Genomic DNA, 20,699 nt, shown 5'->3' on the forward strand with positions numbered 1-20,699 from the left:
ACACATCAAGGATATTAAGAGGCTAAAAGCAGGTTTAAAACTTGCCCCATTGAAGTCAACAGGGTGCAAATTTTAAAAAGAGGATAACACGGTGTAGGCAACACCGATTTTTGTCGTTGTTCTCTGTATTGACAGCACTCCAAATTTACAAAAAAATTGTTATTTAAATAAAAAGATTATTTAAACAATGTTTTTACTAGCTTTCTGGGCCTTAAAAGTTGCAAAGACGTTGCTGTCTATGGGTGGTTCAGAAACCTCTCAGATTTCATCAAAAATATCTTAATTTGTGTTCTGAAGATGAACGAAGGTCTTACAGGTTTGGAACGACATGAGGGTGAGTAATTAATGACAGAATTTTCACTAATCCTTCAACTGAAAACAACTTGCACTGACATATCTTAAAATATATGACTGCCACTGTTTTATCTCAAGATGCACACCAGTAATGTTTTTATTTTATTTTTTATGATACATTATTATAAAAGCTGCTTAAATACCCTAATTTTATTAAGGCCTAGACCTGGCTTAAGCTAAGCCCTGTATGGAAACCAGGGCCATATTGTTCATACCAGTAGTCAACATAATAAATACTGTCAAGTCAAGGTTAGTGACACAATTCAGTCTATTATATATATATTAATATCCAGCACTGGTTGCTTAGAGATTGACCTGTAATGGAATAAAAAAAAGGAATAAATAAATAATATTAATAATTAAAATAACTACTGTGGGTTCCACTGTGGTTCGATGTAGTTGTCTATTCATAGTTCTATGAATTACATTTTTCAACTAAAAATTTAAATTGGTTAGAATGCTAAAATGCACTGGCATATAATTTTGTTTGTTTTAAGCATAAACTCACTTAATTTTGACTTATTCTTTCAGAAAACAAGACAATTTTTACGTGTCTATTAAATGCTTCTTCATGTAAGAATTGTAGATATCTGGACTGGAAACAAAATAAAAACACTAATTAAGAAAAACATATTTTGCAGTGGGGTGAGTAAATGATGGCTTTTCATTTTAGGTTTCATCTACCCCTTTAATGTTTACATACCAGGAAATAAGTCGTGGACTTTCTGGCAAATGTAGATTGCTGGACATCAGCGATGCAAATTCCTGAAACAATTTTTAAAAAGGACAGCACAACCTTGATCAACAGAACCAAAACATAAAACATATTACAAATTAATGAGATTTGCTGAATAATCTCTATTATCTGCTTGAAGGATAACACCGTCTAACTTCTTTGAATTAGGGAGTAACGTTAGTTGTAGGACCATGGGATGGCAATCAGGAATAACGTTAGGCCTACTACATTTGAAAACAGCATTAGGAACATGGATTTTCATGTGCTAGCAAAATTCTGACAACGATTCAAAAGCACGATCACAGAACTGACAGAATTTTTTTTTGGACCACATAGACTATAACTGTAACACTACTTAAAAGCACTTACATTAACAATGGCCATCAGATTACAAAGCCTAAAACGAAAAAAAATATATATCAAATGCACGTCATGCAAATAGCATGGTAAAGGTTGCCTATTACATTTACATTTACATTTTACATTTAGTCATTTAGCAGACGCCCTTATCCAAAGCGACTTACAAATTAGGACTAAGTTCAGCGAGTCATCATAAAGAGGCAAAAGCAACAACAACGCAGGAAGTGCTCAAAATACGAAGTTCAGGTATTATTCAGAGTAGCCTAAGCCTGATAAGTGATGTTTCAAAGGGAAAGGATTATTTTTATTTATTTTTTTTTTTAATTTTTTTTTTATACCATCATATGAATATTTATATGAAATGTCGAAGTTAACGTTACTTGATAAACAGGTGGAACAGAGTCAGTGAATTGCTTGCGCGGCCACGGTAGTAAACCGCGTTCATCAAACCAAATACGTGAAAACAATGTAGAAATGCAAACGCAAAAAATAATAATAACTTATATATTGGCTTACCGTATCACTCAGTTGAACAATTCTCCATCTTCTCAAACTCTAAATCCCACTTATTGTCACACGCAGGTTAGATTATTCAATGACAAATTCTTCCATCCGTCTTCAGGTAGCTGCCTGCTACCGTTAACGTCGTCCAAAGCTTTAAAATTGCTCACAGATTCGCAGACATTGTTTATCTTGATAACAAGAATGATTATTTGTTCAGTTGAATCCCGCTGACAAAACAAGTTTGTCTGCTCGCATGTCGCGTCACATTTGAACTGAATTGAGCGCGAAAGAAATCAATCCCACAATGCAATGCCTTTTCAGTCAGTATGATGGTATGATCCTATATAACGAATTTATCAGGACGAAAACAGAAATGTGCTGTATATTTACAGCTGTTCTGTAAAAGATACAGCTTAATACTGTATTATGGAAATACAGTACAATTCTGTAAGAAATTCGTTGTAAATTTACAGTAAAGGGTTACAGTGTATGTTTACATACATTTATTAAATATGTGGAAAACAAATATGTATGTCACATATTTATAATTAATGTTGTCCATATATGCGAGAAACCAATACTGTAATATATGCAGATATATGGTATCATATATGGATGAACTCAAATATTTTCTTCACATGTTTGGACACATAAATGTTCATATATGTTGCAGGCATATATTGTGTTCTCAGATAAGTCAAATATATGTATAGATATATGTTGCAGTCATATATTGTGTTCTCAGATAAGTCAAATATATGTATAGATATATGTTGCAGTCATATATTGTGTTCTCAGATAAGTCAAATATATGTATAGATATATGTTGCAGTCATATATTGTGTTCTCAGATAAGTCAAATATATGTATAGATATATGTCATGCTATTTAAAATATAAGTACATATTTGGCCATATATTACATTTTTGTATGGGTAGTTTAACTCTCAGTAGGAAGATCAAAGACTAACAAATCCCCTTCAATGGAAACTATATTGAATCTAATCAGTAAATGGATACCATCATATTAACCTTGAATGCCAAATACAGTGTAGTTCACCTTAGTTTTTCATGTGATGTTATGTAAGGAAGTAGGATCAGCAGATCTTAAACATATTCTTAAATTTGTAATCCTACAGTCTGCATGAATATAAAACTATACCTGTGTTGACATAGAAGATGTAATTCTATCTGCTCGATATACAATATACATTTTGTACAGTGATTGATGTACTTTGTATAGCAATACCTCCACAACTAATCTGAGAGATATGTAAACAGCCAGTAAATAAAAATAAAATGTTCCACATAAATGTATAGACCTTGTTGTATCTCCATAGCTTTAGTTTAACCATACCAAATATATTTAGTTTGCTTTATTGTAACAATCCAGTGTGAAAACATATTTAAAGCCATATTTTCTGATAACATTACAACACTAAAAATTAACCCTCTAAGCGCCAAAGTCGCAAAATTGCGACAAGACGTCATACTTAATAAAACAGGCTGTAGATCCTAATATGGTGTGATATCTCATTTGTATTCCCTACCACTAGATGGCAGACATGTAATACTTCAATTCAAGACCAAAATGACATCATGTTCCTATTCAAAGTGTTGGAGGAAACAGAAGAGCAAGTGAGCGATCGTGTCATTGATGCGGTTCAGTTCAGTTCAGAGCGTCTGAGTAAATTGTGAGATTTGTGAGAGAAAATTGTCAAATGGCTAATAAAAACTTGTACCGTGAGGATGTGTTGCTAATGTTATTCGCCGATTCTGACTCTGAAGGGGAATATTTGCCTTTTGGAAATGACGATCGTCCGTCTAATGATCGCGCTTCTCCTGGTACAGTACATCTTTGCCGTGCAATGGTGCCGCCCGCGCTTCTCCCGGTACAACTTTGCCGTCGCGCAAGGCGCGAGTGCTCACGAAGCACAAACAGATCATTTTGACCATTTGCCCAACGGGGATGGGGGTGGCAGGGGTGGACGTGGTCTTAGTGTACATAGGAGAGCTGTTGCTAGAGGTAAAAAAAAAAAACACTCCATATATATTTTTCCCTGAATATTACTGATGAACTGATCAAAAAGCAGGCTACTGTTCACATGTGTTTTACTACTAAAGTATTGTAATATAGTAATAATTTAGTACTTTCTCATATTTTATTGTTGGTTTCCTCTTTTCCGATCATTTGGAATGAGGATAAAAAGACAAAAAATTTATAAATTCAATATCTACTATTTCCTGAATATTAGGCTACTGATGAACTGATCAAAAAGTAGGCTGTTGTTCACATGCATTTTGTTATATAGTATAGTAATAATTTAGTACTTTCTCCTGTTATTGTTGGTTTCCTCTTTTCTCATCATTTGGAATGAGGATAAAAAATATAAATAAAACATGCTATAAAACATAAATAAAACTATTTCCTGAATATTATGAAATTCAAGAGGGCCGCCCCATGATGACATCATAATATGCAAATTAGATGAGTATATTTACACCCAACATAAACTTTCAGTCATCCCCAACATTTTTCTAATTTACAGTAGATCTCTATCTTTAAGCCCTTTCAAGCCACAAGCTTTTGAAATTTTGATGTCAAAATCCAGCATTTTTTCAAAAAAAACCTTGGCGCTTAAAGGGTTAATGTTTTAGAATAGCATAAATTGCAATGCTGAAGAATGTGTGTCTTTGTAGGACACAGCAAGAGACGAGGCCCTAGAATGCATCACTGTTGGTGTGCTGACAGTTGTCAGTGAAGATAGTCCTCACGAGGGTCAAAGCTCAGTGGACCTCCAGCCCATCTCCATTCTGGAGGTAGGTATTGTCATGGATCATATTAAAAACTTGCCTCAGGCAGTTTGTCTGTTGTTTGGGCATACATATGCATTGCATTTGGATTACCCTAAATGCATGGCAAATACATTCAACTTCATTCAGACTGTGATGCTTGGACTGGGAAAGAAAAACCTCCCACCAAAACTGTTAACTCTGAAGAACAGTCTTCTGGGTTAGAACAGTAAAGAGCCGTCGGCTGTCAGATAGCACTTTGTAAGCTTTGCAGCCATTAATGTTCTCCTGTTATCAGAGAAAGTTTGATGCTTTCATGCAACTGTTCTCGCTTATTTACGATCTCAATGAAAAAAATGAAAAATTCCATTAAAGTCTGTACCATGTTATGCAGGTATGCTAATGGTGGAAATAGCGCCACGTTGTGTTGCAAAGAGTTGTTAGTTGTTATTAGATGATAATGTCAGAAAAGAACCTAGCAAGGTTGTCCTGTTTACATTTGTGTTTTGGGAAAACTTTTAATAGTTGTAATGTAGTACAAATACAAACCCCAAGGAGTGATGTTTTTCTTTGTGTTGGTTTAATCCTTGGACTGCTCACTTTGGGACACAAAAGCATTTGTTGTACTTTCAGTTTTGATCAGAAATGCACTGATTTAAGTCCTGTAGTTATCAGGTGTTTACCTGTTTAATATTGGGAGACTGTTACATGCATAGAATTAGCTCACAGGAGAATTCTTTGATAAATGGTCAAGATGGTCGCATAGAGAGAGAGCTCCCGGTTGAGCCAGAGCAATTAGAGAAATTCCCCCATATAAGACAAATAAATTATTTCATAAAAAACACAGACAAGGGGGCAAGAATCATAACACCACTTAGAGCAATAAAAATCGTCCGAAGACAGGAGGTGAGAAAGACGGGGCGCAGCAACATTAGCAGCTAACAGGTTTAAGCTAGCAAACAACGTGGAAAAATGGCCGACTTGGAGCTGATTCTGTGAGAATTAAAGGAGTTTCGCCAAGAAAATAAAGAACAATTAGAGACAATAAAAGAAGAAATTGTGAAGGTGAATACCAGACTGGACGAGGCAGAAGGACGAATTGAGAAAGCAGAGGAGAGAATCCAAAACACAGAGGAAGTCATTACTGCTATGCTAAAGATACACACCAAGCTGGAGGACAAGCTGCTGGATCTGGAAAGTCGCTCCAGACGCGATAACATACGGATTTATGGGGTGCCGGAGGGAACCGAAAAAGAATCAACAACGATGGTCTCATTTGTGGAAAATTTACTCCATGAGGGTCTCGAGTTAACTGATGACATGCCCGACCTGCAGATTGAAAGAGCTCATCGGTCGGTGGGACCGCAGCCGCCGGCGGATGCGCCGCCACGCTCCATAATAATTAAGTTTTTAAGTTTCAAAACAAAAGAGTCATTACTCCGCAAGGCATGGCAGAGGAAGGGGTTTACCTGGCAAGAAAACCATATAAACCTGGATCACGACTATCCACCTCTGATACTCAAAAAACGAAGAGAATATTCAGAGATCCGCAAAGTGCTGAAGGAAAATAAAGTTCCGTTCCAGACCCTCTTCCCAGTCAGGCTGCGCGTGAAACACGACGACGGAACCAAAACCTACGATACTATAGAGGAGGCATCAGAAGACCTGCGGAGAAGAGGCTACACTGTAACAACAACCACCAGACCTCCGGAGACGCTCATGGAGCAGGTGCAGCGATTATCCTGGAAGAGAGTAGACAGACGAGCGAGGAAGGATACACTCAAAGCCGGACCGGAATCACGCTACAGGGAGAAACTCCGAGCCTTCAGGAGATCATCACCGGCCCCCTCCGGGACCTAAAGGATTTAACCCAAGTTCGAGGACGAAGGAGTTAATTGTGAAATTTCTTGAACCGTATTGTAAACAGTGGTGGAGTTTTATGGCAGGATGGACTGGATCGTTCGGGACTAACTTTTCATCTTTGAACCTCTTTTTTTAATTTTATTATTATTTTAATTTTATTTATTTATTTTTCTCCATGCGACTGTTGCAGGTAAGGGCCTCTCCCTCCAGAATGAGGAGGGGGAATTTTCCCTTCGAGCCATCTTGGGAGGCTCAACAGGGTCAGGTTAACAGACCCCTACATAGGGAGTCACACGGACAAATTGTTTTCGGTTTTATGTTTATTAATATGTTAGTCGTTCATTCCCTGCCGGTTCTTGCAGGGAGGGGGAAGCGCACTAGATTTCTGAGCGAGATGAAGGGGGGAATCACATAGATGCAAAACAGGTCTTTAAAGATAGCATCATTTAAAAGAAATGGGGTACTCAATCCAGTTAAGAGGGGGAAAATCTTATCAAAATTAAAGAAGGATAGAATTCAGGTAGCTTTCTTGCAGGAGACACACCTTAATGACACTGAACATGCCAAATTGAATAAATCAGGATTTAAACATGTTTACTTTTCTTCCCATGGATCGGGAGGGAGGAGAGGAGTGGCGACTCTGATATCCGGTGCTGTAAATTACGAACACTTATCAGAACATAAGGATAATGAAGGCAGATTTGTTATGGTTACGGGCAAAATAGAAGGAATTGTGATGAGTCTCCTTAACGTGTATGTTCCTCCGGGCAGCGACTGGTCCTTTTATAAACATATAGTTGATCTAATGACAACAAAAAGTCAAGGGATTTTAATATGTGGCGGAGATTTTAATATTCGATTAAATCCTAAAATTGATTCATCAAACGGGAAATTTGGCGCCAAAAACATTAGCAGAAGATTAAATACTTGGATGCGTGAAGTGGGGATTGTGGATGTGTGGAGAGAGATAAACCCAACGAGCCGAGACTACTCGCATTACTCACCCGCTCACAATGTCTACTCGCGCATAGATTACTTTTTTATGCTTAAAGGGGATCTTTGTAAGGTGGATAATTGTGAAATAAAAGCTAGCACTATTTCAGACCATGGTCCCATTTATATGTCAGTCCATCTGAATAATAAGAAGAAATCCACTCTCTGGAGACTGAACTCAAACATTCTGAATAACCCAGTTATTAAAGATAAATTGAAAAATGAAATTCAGTTGTACTTGGATATTAATGATAATGAATAAGTGACCCCACCTATTCTCTGGGATGCATTAAAAGCGGTGATTAGGGGCAAAATAATAGCCATATCCTCATATGAGAAGAAAATTAAGGGAACAAAACTAAAAAAATTGGAGGAAGTTTTGAAGAGACTACAGAAAGAACATGCCAAGTCTCTCAAAAATGAGAACAAACATAAGATTAAAGAACTAAAAAAAGAAATAGATGAAATAAATACTCAGGAAATTGAAAAAAAGCTCCTTTTCACAAAACAACAATACTATGAGGTAGGTGGGAAATCACTGAAACTTTTATCATATAGGTTAAGAAAACAACAAGCGGATAGAACTATTCACAAAATAAGAAACTCCGCAACAAATGAAATAGAAACTAGTCTGGAAAAAATACAGCAGTGCTTCCTAAAATACTATAAAACATTATATTCCCAGCCACAGACAAGCAACGACAATCAGATCGATGCCTTTCTGGCCCAAATTAATCTCCCACAGATCACTGATGAACAAAATGAAAAATGTATATCTAAAATAACAAAAGAAGAAATTCAATCAGCAATCAGGAGAATGAAAGGGGGTAAGTCTCCAGGGACTGATGGTTTTACCACAGAATGGTACAAAACAATGCAAGATCAACTAATTCCAACATTATTAAAATGTTTAATTGGGTTTTAGAAAACAAAAATATCCCCCCCTCATGGAGGGAGGCAATGATCTCGGTCATACCTAAAGAGGGGAAAGACCAATTGGATTGTGGGAATTATCGTCCTGTAAGTCTTTTAAATAATGACTACAAACTATTCACCTCCATATTATCTAAAAGAATAGAACTGATATTACCAATATTAATACACAAGGACCAAACTGGCTGTGTCAGACAAAGACAGACCCAAGATAACATCAGGAAAACGCTGCACGTTATAAGACAAATCACACAACAAAAACTGGAGACACTGATATTAAGTTTGGATGCAGAGAAAGCATTCGACTCAGTGAGGTGGTCATTTTTATATAAAGTACTTTCAAAATTTGGTTTCCATACGATTATAATTGACACATTTGCAGCTCTATACAACAAACCAACGGCTAGAATCAAAATCAATGGAGATCTAACCAGTTCATTTGTTCTGGAAAGAGGAACGAGACAAGGGTGTTGTGCGTCGCCGCTCCTCTTTGCCTTGTTTATAGAACCCATGAGTCAACTGATTAGGCAGAGGTCGGATATAAAGGGGGTAACAATGAAATCTGGGGAGCAAAAACTGGCCCTATTTGCTGACGATTTATTGATAAATATAACACAACCTACTCAGACACACCCAAAATTGATGAAATTACTAGAGGAATTTGGTTTCATTTTGGGTTATACAATTAATATCAATAAAACTCAAATATTAAAATTTAACTATGACCCACCATCCTCAATTAAGACCATGTACAATTGGAAATGGGATGCTGAATCCATTAAATATCTGGGTGTTTTATTACCTAGGGACTTCTCAAGATTGTACGACATCAATTATGGCCCATTAAATTCAAAGATAAAATCTGATATACATAGATGGAATGTTATTCCCTTTTTAAGTTTAAGCTCCCGAATAGAATCAATCAGGATGAATATTCTTCCACGGTTACTATACCTTTTTCAGTGTCTGCCAGTCAAAATAGCATCTAAACAATTCTTAGAATGGGACAGACTGATAGCAAGCTATGTGTAGCAAGGGAAAAGGGCCAGAATTAAATTTAAGACACTGCAGTTAAGGAAAGAGAAGGGTGGAATGGGCCTTCCTTGCCTACAGGATTACTACCATGCAGCCCAACTGAGACCTTTAGTCTGCCTGTGTTCGCCAACATACACTGCAGCATGGAAAGAAATAGAAAGTACGATGTTAAACAGAATCCCAATAACAGCCCTACTAAGTGATAACAAATTACTAGAAGAACAGGAAATCCCGGACGACTCTATAACAGGCAGCTCTCTGAAGTCCTGGCAGACAATAGTCAAAATTTGCAGATTAGGAGAAGCATCTAAAATTATGAGATGGTGTGCCTATGATTCAGACTTTGCACCAAACAGGATCGATGGCAGATTTAAGATATGGATCTCAAAAGGTTTTAACAACTAATTATTATTTATTTATCCACAAAGGGGCATTCCGGAGTTTTGAAACCCTACAGAAAGATTACGGACTGGGAAAAGATGATTTTTTTAGGTACCTGCAAGTGAGACATCATTTTAACGAAAATCTTAAAGGGGTTTTAGGAACAGATGAGTCAGGGTTCCTGGAAGTATTTTTATCATTAAGTAAACCCAGATCAAGCAACAAAATTATCTCCAAATTATACAATACCATACAATTATCTAAACAAGAGAATACAGAATACATAAAGAAGAAATGGGAAAGGGAAGTGAAAGTGATGATCACACAGGAGAGCTAGGGGAAAATATGTCAATTACAATGGTTATCAACCGGGTCAAACACATGGCGGGAGTTCTGCTGGAAAAACATTGCAAGATTCTTTATCAGCGGAGATGCCTGTTGGAGACTTTGTGGGTCTAATGGAGCCAACCACTTCCATATTTTTGGGGACTGCCAGACAATTAGACCTTACTGGGAAGAGATCCACAAACATATAAACAATGTATTTAATGTAAACATTCCATTCAAATGTGAAACTGTATATTTGGGCAATCTAGGGTTCGAAACATGGAATATCAACGATAAAAAATTGCTGGCGATACTAATGGCAGCCAGTAAGAAATCTGTTATGAGGAAATGGTTAAAAGTAGATCCACCCACCATTGATGAATGGATTGAAATTGTCTATGAGATTTATATTATGGAAAATATATCCTTTTCCCTCAAAGTTGAAAAAGAAAAATTCTATAAGATTTGGACCAAATGGACTGAGTATGTAAAACCAATCAGATCTGATTTCATTTGACTGTACTTGTGCTTTGTGTAGACCTGCGCTCTTTTTAAGTGATGTTTTATTTACCTGAGGTGGTGCGCATTCCGGTTCCGTTCTGCTTTGTTATTGTTCCCAACTGAAATAAGTAGTGGTCCGTAAAAGGAAAACTCAGAAGGGCAATATGGACAACTCATCTAAACTTTCTGAATTCATCCCTACCTATGTACTTGAATGACTAAAATTGTAATTAATGTATGTGATGGGATTTTGCCTTTCCAAATAAAAAGATAATATCAAAAAAAGAAAGAAAGAAAAAGAATTAGCTCACAGAAATGTGGTTTTATTTTTTATTTATTTTAATATTTTTTCCATGTCATTTTCTACAGTAAAATCAAACCACAAGTTTGTTGTTTAGCTGCTGTTTTGTACTTGAATGTGCATTGAATAAATGTTGTAATGGAGCTGAATCAACCCAGTGAATGTTCTTTTAAAGTATATGTTTGTGGTGTGTTTGCCTTTATTAGATAGTAACAGCAAAAATAGATAAGAAAAGGCCACATGTTGGACCCAAACCTGGGCAGCTGCAACAAGGACCCATTCAAGGAAATTGGTTTCTTTCATTTAAGTGAACTTGAAAAATGAGTGAGCAGAACTAAAAGTGTTAAGTTGTAGGTATTTAGTAATTCTAAGTGAGGTTAAATTTATATCAAGCAATCCACACAAAATGAAAAAAATAAGTTAACACTAAGCATGGCTATTAAGTTACATGAACATAAAAAAAATGTGCTAGTGGTACTACTTGATTTAGTACTGCACACTTAAAATAAACAAGCTTTTCTAACTCACTAATCTTAAGATTACTTTGCTTAATTTTTTTGAGGCATACTTTTTTTTAAGTAAGGTCAACTAATTACATTTTACAGTGTGTGACGTCACCTTTGTTTCCTTGTATGTGATTGGCTGAAGCCTTTTCTGTCGCCGTTACTTAGCTTGTAACCTAATGTCTATTTGTGTCTCTGTCAAAAAAGTAAAATGAAAATTAGGGCAGTTTGTTCTGATTATAGGCTTATAAATATAAATATCTGTAAGTTTTTAATCTTATACAAGCTAAGTAACTGCAGCTAAACAAACACACACATTAGCTCATAGTTACACATAGTTTCCACATGTTTGATTATGTAAAATATTAGAGAGGAGACAGTAACAGACCTGACGTCTTGCTTCATGGTAAGGCTGATGCATAGTTCTGAGCGCTGATCCTATCGTGTCTCTGCAGCATGCACTCCTTTCATGGCGAGATACCCCTTCATCATCCTTCTTCCATCATCCTTCTTCCATCATCCTTCTTCCATATGTAGGTCCAGTCTAGAAAATAACAAATAAACATGATTTCCATGTTCCAAAATCATACCAGCTGATGTATGTGTGTATCATGAAATAAGACAGTGCAGTTTGCGTTTTTGTGTTATGAAATTTATCAGTGTTGTGAGGATTATGTTGACTGTGAATATTTATAAATAATGGAAGGCTGAGGCTATTTATTGGGATTTATTTACTTTTCGTAATAAACGGGCATAAAAGATGCCAGTCAAATTTGATAAGACATATAAATGCGGGACATACTGTGTAGATGACCACTAGCAGTGTTTTATTATGACTATTCTGTTTCATACTTTTATTTCATGTGACTTTTATTTTGACATCATGCTATCTGCAGGGGGGACTAATTTCTCCACGCTCACGCTCGTTCAATAAAAACACAAGAAGTCACGAGAAGACACGTTACAAGACGATGTATGTTTAGAGTCAGAGATTGGAAAATATTACTGTAACCTTCAACTAAAGTGTTCTTTGAAGTGTTATACTACTTTGTGCTTGATTTGTTTGGCAGTAATAATTTGAGAATAATTTATGAAGTTGCTAGCTAGCTCTCCAACGTCCAAGTTAAGTTAATGGCGGCAGCCTTCCCTGGATCACCACTTTCTAGCACCCTTTGATATGCGGAGCGAGGTATGTGGTTCATTGTAATGTACTATTTCATATTAATTCATTTCATACGTTCATGTAAATGGTAATGAGATTCATTTCATGATGGCTGTTGCCTGCTATGCTGTTATCAATGTGATGCTAGCTTGCTAAAGTGCATTTGTTAAAGGATTATTTTGTATCTGGCTAAATTGCCTTTGTTATTTTCCTTTTAAGTTTTCACGGTGTTGGTGCTATGCACACTCGTCTGAATTAAAGTACACCCGTATGGAAACACTCCCAAGCCTGTTTATTCCAAGTTGAAGGGCTGCTACATACTGTGCATATCACATGTTCGTTCTCACACTCTCTCTCTTTCTCTCTCACACACATACCCTGTAGCAAAAGGTAAAAAAAGCAGGATCATACCTTTTGCCACTTCCAACTCCAAATGTGCGTCAGGGAGTCCCATCAAACTTAATCCATTTTCATTGCAAAATCTCCTCACGTTTCTTGCGGAACATCCTCTTGCTCCCCCATTTACTTGTGATATCTGCGCTGAGATTTCTGTGGATGACAGGCCTTGTTTTGCCATGTCTAAAATCATAACTGAGTACGGTTCTAAAGACATTTTATTCTGGGCTAAAGCAACAATGGCACTGTGTCAAATTGGGCACTTTTGTCTCATAAGTAACCACATCCGGTCTCGGAATATGAACAAACGGGCCTTTTTTCGTTTCTGTTTTAAAGTAATTTTATTTTTTGTTATCCGAAATAGAAAATGAAACTCAAATCATTTTAAAAATTTCGCACATCCCTTTTTGACACTGAAAAAGAGAAACGCTTTGTATTTTAATTAAAATTTTTGTATTTTAAAACAAAAATCAAATAGCCACTTGCTTTTTGTTTTTTAATACCTGTTTCCGAAAGGAAAATCAAATGACCAAAAGATACACGGACCCATTAGGCAGTTTTGATTTATATACTGTTTATGTCTGATGATGATCATGAACTTCTATCCGCTCCTTCTGGTTTACGCAGATCTTCTTCTTTGCTTGTGTTTGGATCTGGAGATTCTCTTCCCTTTCTTATTCATACGCTCACTCTCTCTAGTCATTATTTGCCTTCCTGACGCTGGCCACAAGCGACAGACTGAACCTCTTACTTCTGGTTGTAAACATCCGACTTTAGTAGCAGAAACTTCCTGCAGTGCAAGTACTGAGAAACAGATGCAACACGTGGACATGAATGCGCTTCCTGCGATCTGATAATGCTGTGTGAACTTCCTGATCCTGTAAAGCTTCAGTGGATTACAGCAGCAAATCAAGTCATGCTTTGAAGACGCGCCGCTGACTGGGAGCATATAATAGTGTGTTGATGGATGTCTCTTTCTGAAAAACTATTTTCTCTATAACTCCTGTATGAAAGTGAAAAATGTCAGTTCAACACGACAGCTCAGAGGAAAAAAAGTTCTACAACATTATCTGAGGTGAGTGTTTCATCTTTCTTTAATTGTTTTCATGTATGTGTGTCGTCTTATGATGTGTCATTGATAACTTTGTGCTTCTGAGACTAATGCTGTCATATTGATGATTTTATTTTAACTTCCTCATGTCATGATCGAACAGATGAACAGAAGTGTGTGTTAGTGAATGAATCACAGAAAGCCGATATTGTTGTCACATACTGTGAAATCACTGTTTCGGTGTTCATTAGTGAGATTTCTCTTTGAAGCAGACACTATCACTCAACAGCTTCATGTCCTTTGCAGACAGTTTTGATATAATACTGCCGCCTCCTGTCTATATGATGAACTCTATAACAAGAGTCATTCAGTGAAACCAGCAGCACTTTAACTGTAAGTGTTGAACACAAGACAGTTGTAGAAATATAGAAGTACCTCTCAAATATCATTGCGAAAATAAAGCAACATAAATACATACAATTTGTTTGCTTTTGAATGCAAAATGTGTGATTGGAAATGTATAGCACAAAAAAAAAGCATAATCTGTGTTTTTACACATGTGCTGAAAACCTATGCAGTTTAGAGGCATTTATCTGAAGTTAACTAAAACTGACAATTATGAGATAAATCAACTACTTTGATTAAGAAAAAAAAACAGCAAACATTTTGATCGTGTGAACTTTCTCAATGCCTAATAAACAATACTCTGCCATCTTAAAGGGATAGTTCACCCAAAAAGGAAAAGTTGCTGTTTATTTACCCACCCTCCGCTCATCCAAGACGTAGGAAGGGTTGCCAACTTCAGAAAAGTAAAATAAGGGACAATCGTGGATCATTATAGGAAAATAAGGGACACTCAGCCACACAGTGTATGTCTTTTCAGTGTCTGCAGTTAAGTGTGTGTACAAAAGATTATCAGGTATAAACACCATTTGTTTTGCTTAACCTATTTATGGACACTTTAATTCTAAAATGTCATTAAAAAAATGTCACATTACACACAAACCATCCTTAAAAACAGCATTTATCTGAAATAGAAAGCTTTTGTAACATTATACACTACTGTTCAAAAGTTTGGGGTCAGCAAGATCTTTTTTTTTTTTTTTTTTTAAGAAAGTAAAAGTACTTTTAAGCAAGGATGCATTACATTGATCAAAAGTGGCAGTAAAGACATTTATAACTTACAAAAGCTTTCTTTTTCAGATAAATCTGTTTTGAGCTTTCAATTCATCAAAGAATCCTGAAAAAAAAACATTGATTTTCAACATTGGTAATAACCAGAAATGTTTCTTGAGCAGCAAACTTAGGGTGACCACCTGTCCCGCTTTACGTTGTACTGTACAGCAATTTCACCCTTTGTCCCGCCTCACGCAAACTGAGCATCTGTCCCGCTTTTTCATTCGACCCTGCCTAATAAATACACGGATACGTCCATAGGCGTACTGTTAACTTATGTCCAATAGTTCAGAGGAGAGCAATAAAAGCGGTAGTCGATAGGCTGAGTCGTACGTCAATCAAACTGTTGTGCACGAACGCCTCCTCAACATTGTCAACAATCTCAAATTGGAGAGCGCGCTGTTCGGTCAGGTTAAGCAGCCATGGCCAGTGTGGCCACGAAAAAGAGAAGATGCACTTTTAATAGCGAATGGATCGCAACATACTCTTGGTTAAGACCTGTAGATGGCGAAGCAGCCAGATTACTAACAAACTGAAAGAGAATGGCCTAAGACTGGAGATGATCTCTGCTTACACTGCTGATAACGCTAGTGTGAATTATGGAAAGTTCAAATCTGTTTATCAGAAGCTGAAGGCAGATAATGCTGGCATTATCAAGGCTAACTGTATGGCTCATGTCGTGCATTATTGTGCGAAATATGCTGGAGACAAACTAGACATAGACATCGAATGTACAACTAACAAGATTTACAATCACTTCTCATCATCTGCAAAGCGCACTGAAGAACTGAATTCATTGTTTGAATTTGTGGATCAAGACTATCATGCTGTACTGAGGCATGTACCTACAAGATGGCTAAGTATATGGCCTGCTGTCTCAAGGCTTCATGTCAGCTGGCCTGCAGTGAAGGCCTACTTTCTGTCATTAGGAGAGGAACACTGTCCAAAGGTGTTATGGAAGCTTTTTAAAAAGGATCAACACGGTGATGGGCTCCCTCTTCAGTTACAGGCCTATCTGTCCTTCCTCCATAATGCACTGAAGACATTCCATGATGTTATACTGCTGTTGGAGGGAGACAATATAACTGTCTGTGAGTTATATGACATTCTCTCCACTCTTCAGAGAAAGCTCCAGCAGCGGCAGGCAGACTCTTTTTTTGGAGCTGAAACCAGTGCACTTCTCCAAAAGTTTCCAGACTGTGAAGCAACAGCAATCAAGCAGGACTTCTCTAATTTCTACAGTTCTTCACTCAGCTACCTTGACAAATGGTATAACTTCTCAGACAGCAACTTTCACAAGCATGTGGCATTGTTAGGACTTTCTCTCATCTCTGTGATGTGGTGGAGATCCTCCAGATGAGAGATAAACTAAACATGGATGAACTCTATGAAGAATACTGTGTGATTTTGCCACGCCAGCAGGAGGTTGTAAAGAGAACAGTTCCTGTTGTGGAGAAGTGGTCAACTTTGCTCCAAGGCACAAACACACCAAATTTGACTGTACTTGGATCCTTTCTCTTTAGCATCCCTGTGACGAATGCACATGTGGAAAGAGTGTTTTCACTGATGACTGCAGCATGGACTGACCAACGAAACCAGTGCTCTGTGGATCTTATCAAGAGTGAGATTCAAGTCAAGAGCAACTTTGGATATAGCTGCACAGAGTTCTACAGCTATGCATTGAAAGAAAAAACTCTCCTGGATGCAGTACGGACAGACAAAAAGTATAAATTCAAGAAGAAGAACAATTAAGGCAAAATGAACATTCGTTGTGTAAAATTTAGAATATATATTTGTGGTCCTCTTGCTACACTATGTTGGTTTTTATTTGGTTGGTTTGCTGCTACCCATGTGTTTCAGAAAAGGGCTATCCATGGTGCTGTTGGCCTGCTACCATTAGGATTGTGTTGACACATAGGCAAAATATGTGTCTGCTTGATGGGAGAATTTTTTCTTTTTTTATCCCATATAGCCATTCTTATCAAAAAAGATTTTGGTTTACCTTATTTGCACTGAAATAGTTAAACTTTTTATAGGCAAGCCCTAAATATTTTGCACTGTATAGGCTAGGCCTTATACTTTGTTGAACTTAAATAGGCTAGGCCTAATATTTTTTTGTGTCTTGTATTTTAAGGTGTATTTGATTCACTGAGAGCATTTTTATTTTTAATTTTTTGTAATGCCTGGTCCTTTGGACAGTTGACTAATTTGATAGTCCCAATAAAGACGAGATGTTGCACAATTAGTGTTTTATCTTTTATAGGCCTAGGCCTATGCCTTAAGCTGTTGAAACTTTGGGTGATATTTTGGGTCAGGTAGTGTCTTAATCTTTTAGTCGGTGGGTTTAAAAAATGTTTCTTGGTAAATAAGATAGACAATATATCTTAAGTTTAAAGTTATTATGTCTGTCCCACATTGTCCCACTTTACCATGCTACTTGTCCCACATTTTGTCTGACCCTAAGCAAAACACATCAGCATATTATTCCCTAAGGTAGACTGCATGTTTTCTTGAGTGGCTGGATGTTGGACTTATGAACAATAAAGGGTTTAAACTAGGGGTTTCACAACTACTGATTTTTGCTAGTCGACTAGTTTTGCATAACAGTCGACGACTAGTCGACTAGTCGTTAAATTATTTATTCATTAAATTGACGCATCAACGCATTGAGCATTGTTAAGGAAGACAGAGGAAGGAGTTCTGGTGAATTATTGGAAATGTATGTTTGAAATTCAGAAATAACATAATAAATAAATTCATCAGTTATTCTTGTGCTAATAAAAAAACAGCAGCATTCATTTAAAACATTCTTGTAATTAAAACATTCTTGTTATGAACTGCCACACCACGCGCATCAGCGAACGTTGCAGATAAACATTGCCACATGGCTATAGCCTCAGACAATAACATTGTCAACATCACGACATATTTTTTGCATATAGTTTTAACTGTGCATTTTTCATTGCATCTTTAAGCAAATATCATTTAAGCATATAGGCCGATACAAGTTTGATGTAGGTTATACTGAACCACTATATTTTTGTATCACCTGCGACACACTGGCTGCGTGGCGTGAGCGTCTCAGCTTAACAGGTCGGAGTTTGCACACTGCCTGCGTGAGACACGCGATTCAGGTGCGGCTCGAACCGCTAGAGCGCAGAACAGCGGAGTTTGTATGGACCGAAGTGCATGCCTGAGCTTGTGTTTTCGGTTAAGCTGCGTTGCTTTGACATTGTGGAAAATAGAATGATAGAAACAAAATGTATTAGTCTTTTTACCCGTTATTATCAATCTAAATTAATCTCGTTTTTAATTTAACTTAATTTCGTTTTTCTTTTTTAAATTTCGTTTTTTCTTTATTTAAATTTCGTTTTTTCTTTATTTAAATTTTGTTTTTTCTTTATTTAAATTTCGTTTATCTTTTTTTAAATCTACCCTTTAGCCTACTGTGTCAGTAATTTGTTAGTCAGAAAAATATTAGACAACCTTAAAAGTATGGCTTAAGTTAACAGACCTGTGTGTGTGCGTTTTATATCACCAGTGCAGTGTCCGTTCTCGTAGCCCCGCCCGTGTGAGGTGCGCCATTTCCCACTCGCGCTGTTCTGTAGTTTACTAAATGTTTATTAATTCTGAATGTGTCCCGTTTTGCGTGTCCATCTATATTGCACCAAATGCGACACTGGACTCCATGACCTTGACCGTTTTGGACGCATAGGTACCTCAGCGCCTGACGCCATTTTGTTTTCCGACTAGTCGATTAGGGCCGACAGCGCCGACTAGTGGTTGTGACAGTCGACTAGTCGGCTAGTCGACTAGTTGATGAAACCCCTAGTTTAAACAGGCTGAGACTGACAAGGTAATGAGACACAGGTGGATGCAATCAGGGATCAGGCAGCGACTACAGAAAATATTGGATAAAATATGTTTTTTGTCAACTTATTTTCTTACAATTACAACCGATTTTGTATTTCTTTTTCAAACTGATTAATCGTAGGCCTCATTGATCTGAGATTATGCACCTCAGTTTTTGAGTAAAAAAAAAAGCATTATTTGTAAATAAATTTGCAAATATTAATTAAAATCTGGGGGTAAAAATACTCTGTTTATCACACTAGTCTACATGAATGTTTAATCAGGAAGTCTGAATTGAAATTATTTTGTTTTGCTTGTGGTGTGCTGGTCAAAAATGACCAGCCATTAAAAATGAGACCGAAAATAAGAGAAAAATGTAGTTTTTCAGGAGCATGTTCATCATGTTCACTTTACATATTTACATGTGTGCATGCAAACATACAGCCCTTGGTCCTGTGCATGTGTGGATACATGCATACACACACACATACTACCATACACACACACTACCAAACACACACACACACACACACACACACACACACACACACACAACAGGGGCGGACTTTACCATTAGGCAAAGGTCGGCAATTGCCTTGGGCCCCGAGCTACCTTGGGGCCCCCAAAATGCCCTATTAAATGCTTAATAAAAAATAAATAAAAAAAAATTATATATTTCTAAAACACCATTTGCGAAAAATGTTATCAAAGCATTAGTGTCGCAGGAGGGGGCCCCCCGCCTCACTACATTGGACTATTCCATTATCTCACTTACTGCGCATCTGCGAAAGTGACAAGGCTGTGCCAAAAAACTGACGGAGAAAAAGAAGTGAGTGACAGAGTAAAAATGATGCGAAGCTAGCTACCCAAGCGGTGCTGAAAAAAGGAGGAAGCGGGAGGAAAGCAAAAAGTCTGTAAAGGTGCGCGGCGCAAAAGATAAACAACACGCAGTAACAGGAGGACTGGGAAATACACAAACAGAGCAAGACGATTCTAAACGCGAAAATGTAAAGTTTCGAAGTTACCCAAGCGGCTCAAATAAAAGAAATAAGTGAAAAGACGCTGATAAGTATTTGGGAACGCTGCCAAAGATGACAAACTTTTTTACGGCTTCTGTTAGATACAGATCAGGAACAACAACGTCCAACCCCGCGTCCAACGCACAGAAAAATCGTGCAGAGGACACGGAGATCGACAGACAAAACTGAGCAGTTTAACGTTACTTATGAATCATGATATTGAAAAAAATCTCAGCTCTCTCAGATTCTGTCAATTCTATTACGAAATTCAAACAATAAATACCGTTTTGTCGTTTTAATGTGACATTCCTATAGCGATACAGTAAAGATACAGTATAACTTACCGAAATGTATATTCCTCATTCATAATATCGATCAATAAGTGTTTTTTAACGAGGTAAAACAGCTGGAGAACAATCGTCACATAACATTTACCTCAGGAAAGCCATTTAATTGGCTA

General features: G+C 37.1%; 2 long non-coding RNA genes across 4 annotated transcripts in view; both read right to left on the bottom strand.

The window, feature by feature from the left end:
• Positions 1-12,086, bottom strand: part of LOC309497068 — a 29,395-nt gene extending 17,309 nt beyond the window's left edge. The window contains exons 1-2 of one of the 3 annotated variants that reach the window (XR_014205346.1): positions 11,972-12,080; positions 11,699-11,778 (exon numbers count right to left, since the gene is read on the bottom strand). This is a non-coding gene — a long non-coding RNA (uncharacterized lncRNA). Of the gene's footprint in view, positions 1-11,698 lie in introns of all 3 variants that reach the window. The other 2 variants (XR_014205345.1, XR_014205347.1) reach the window with 2 other exon arrangements.
• LOC309497065 lies at positions 676-2,094 on the bottom strand. The gene is made up of 3 exons (XR_014205342.1): positions 1,967-2,094; positions 1,460-1,487; positions 676-1,119 (listed from the first exon to the last, which is right to left on the bottom strand). It is a non-coding gene; the product is annotated as an uncharacterized lncRNA (long non-coding RNA).
• Positions 12,087-20,699: the final 8,613 nt, after the last annotated feature.

This window comes from Leuciscus leuciscus (assembly GCF_965113295.1).
Source record: "Leuciscus leuciscus genome assembly, chromosome: 4".
Taxonomy (NCBI): Eukaryota; Metazoa; Chordata; class Actinopteri; order Cypriniformes; family Leuciscidae; genus Leuciscus; species Leuciscus leuciscus.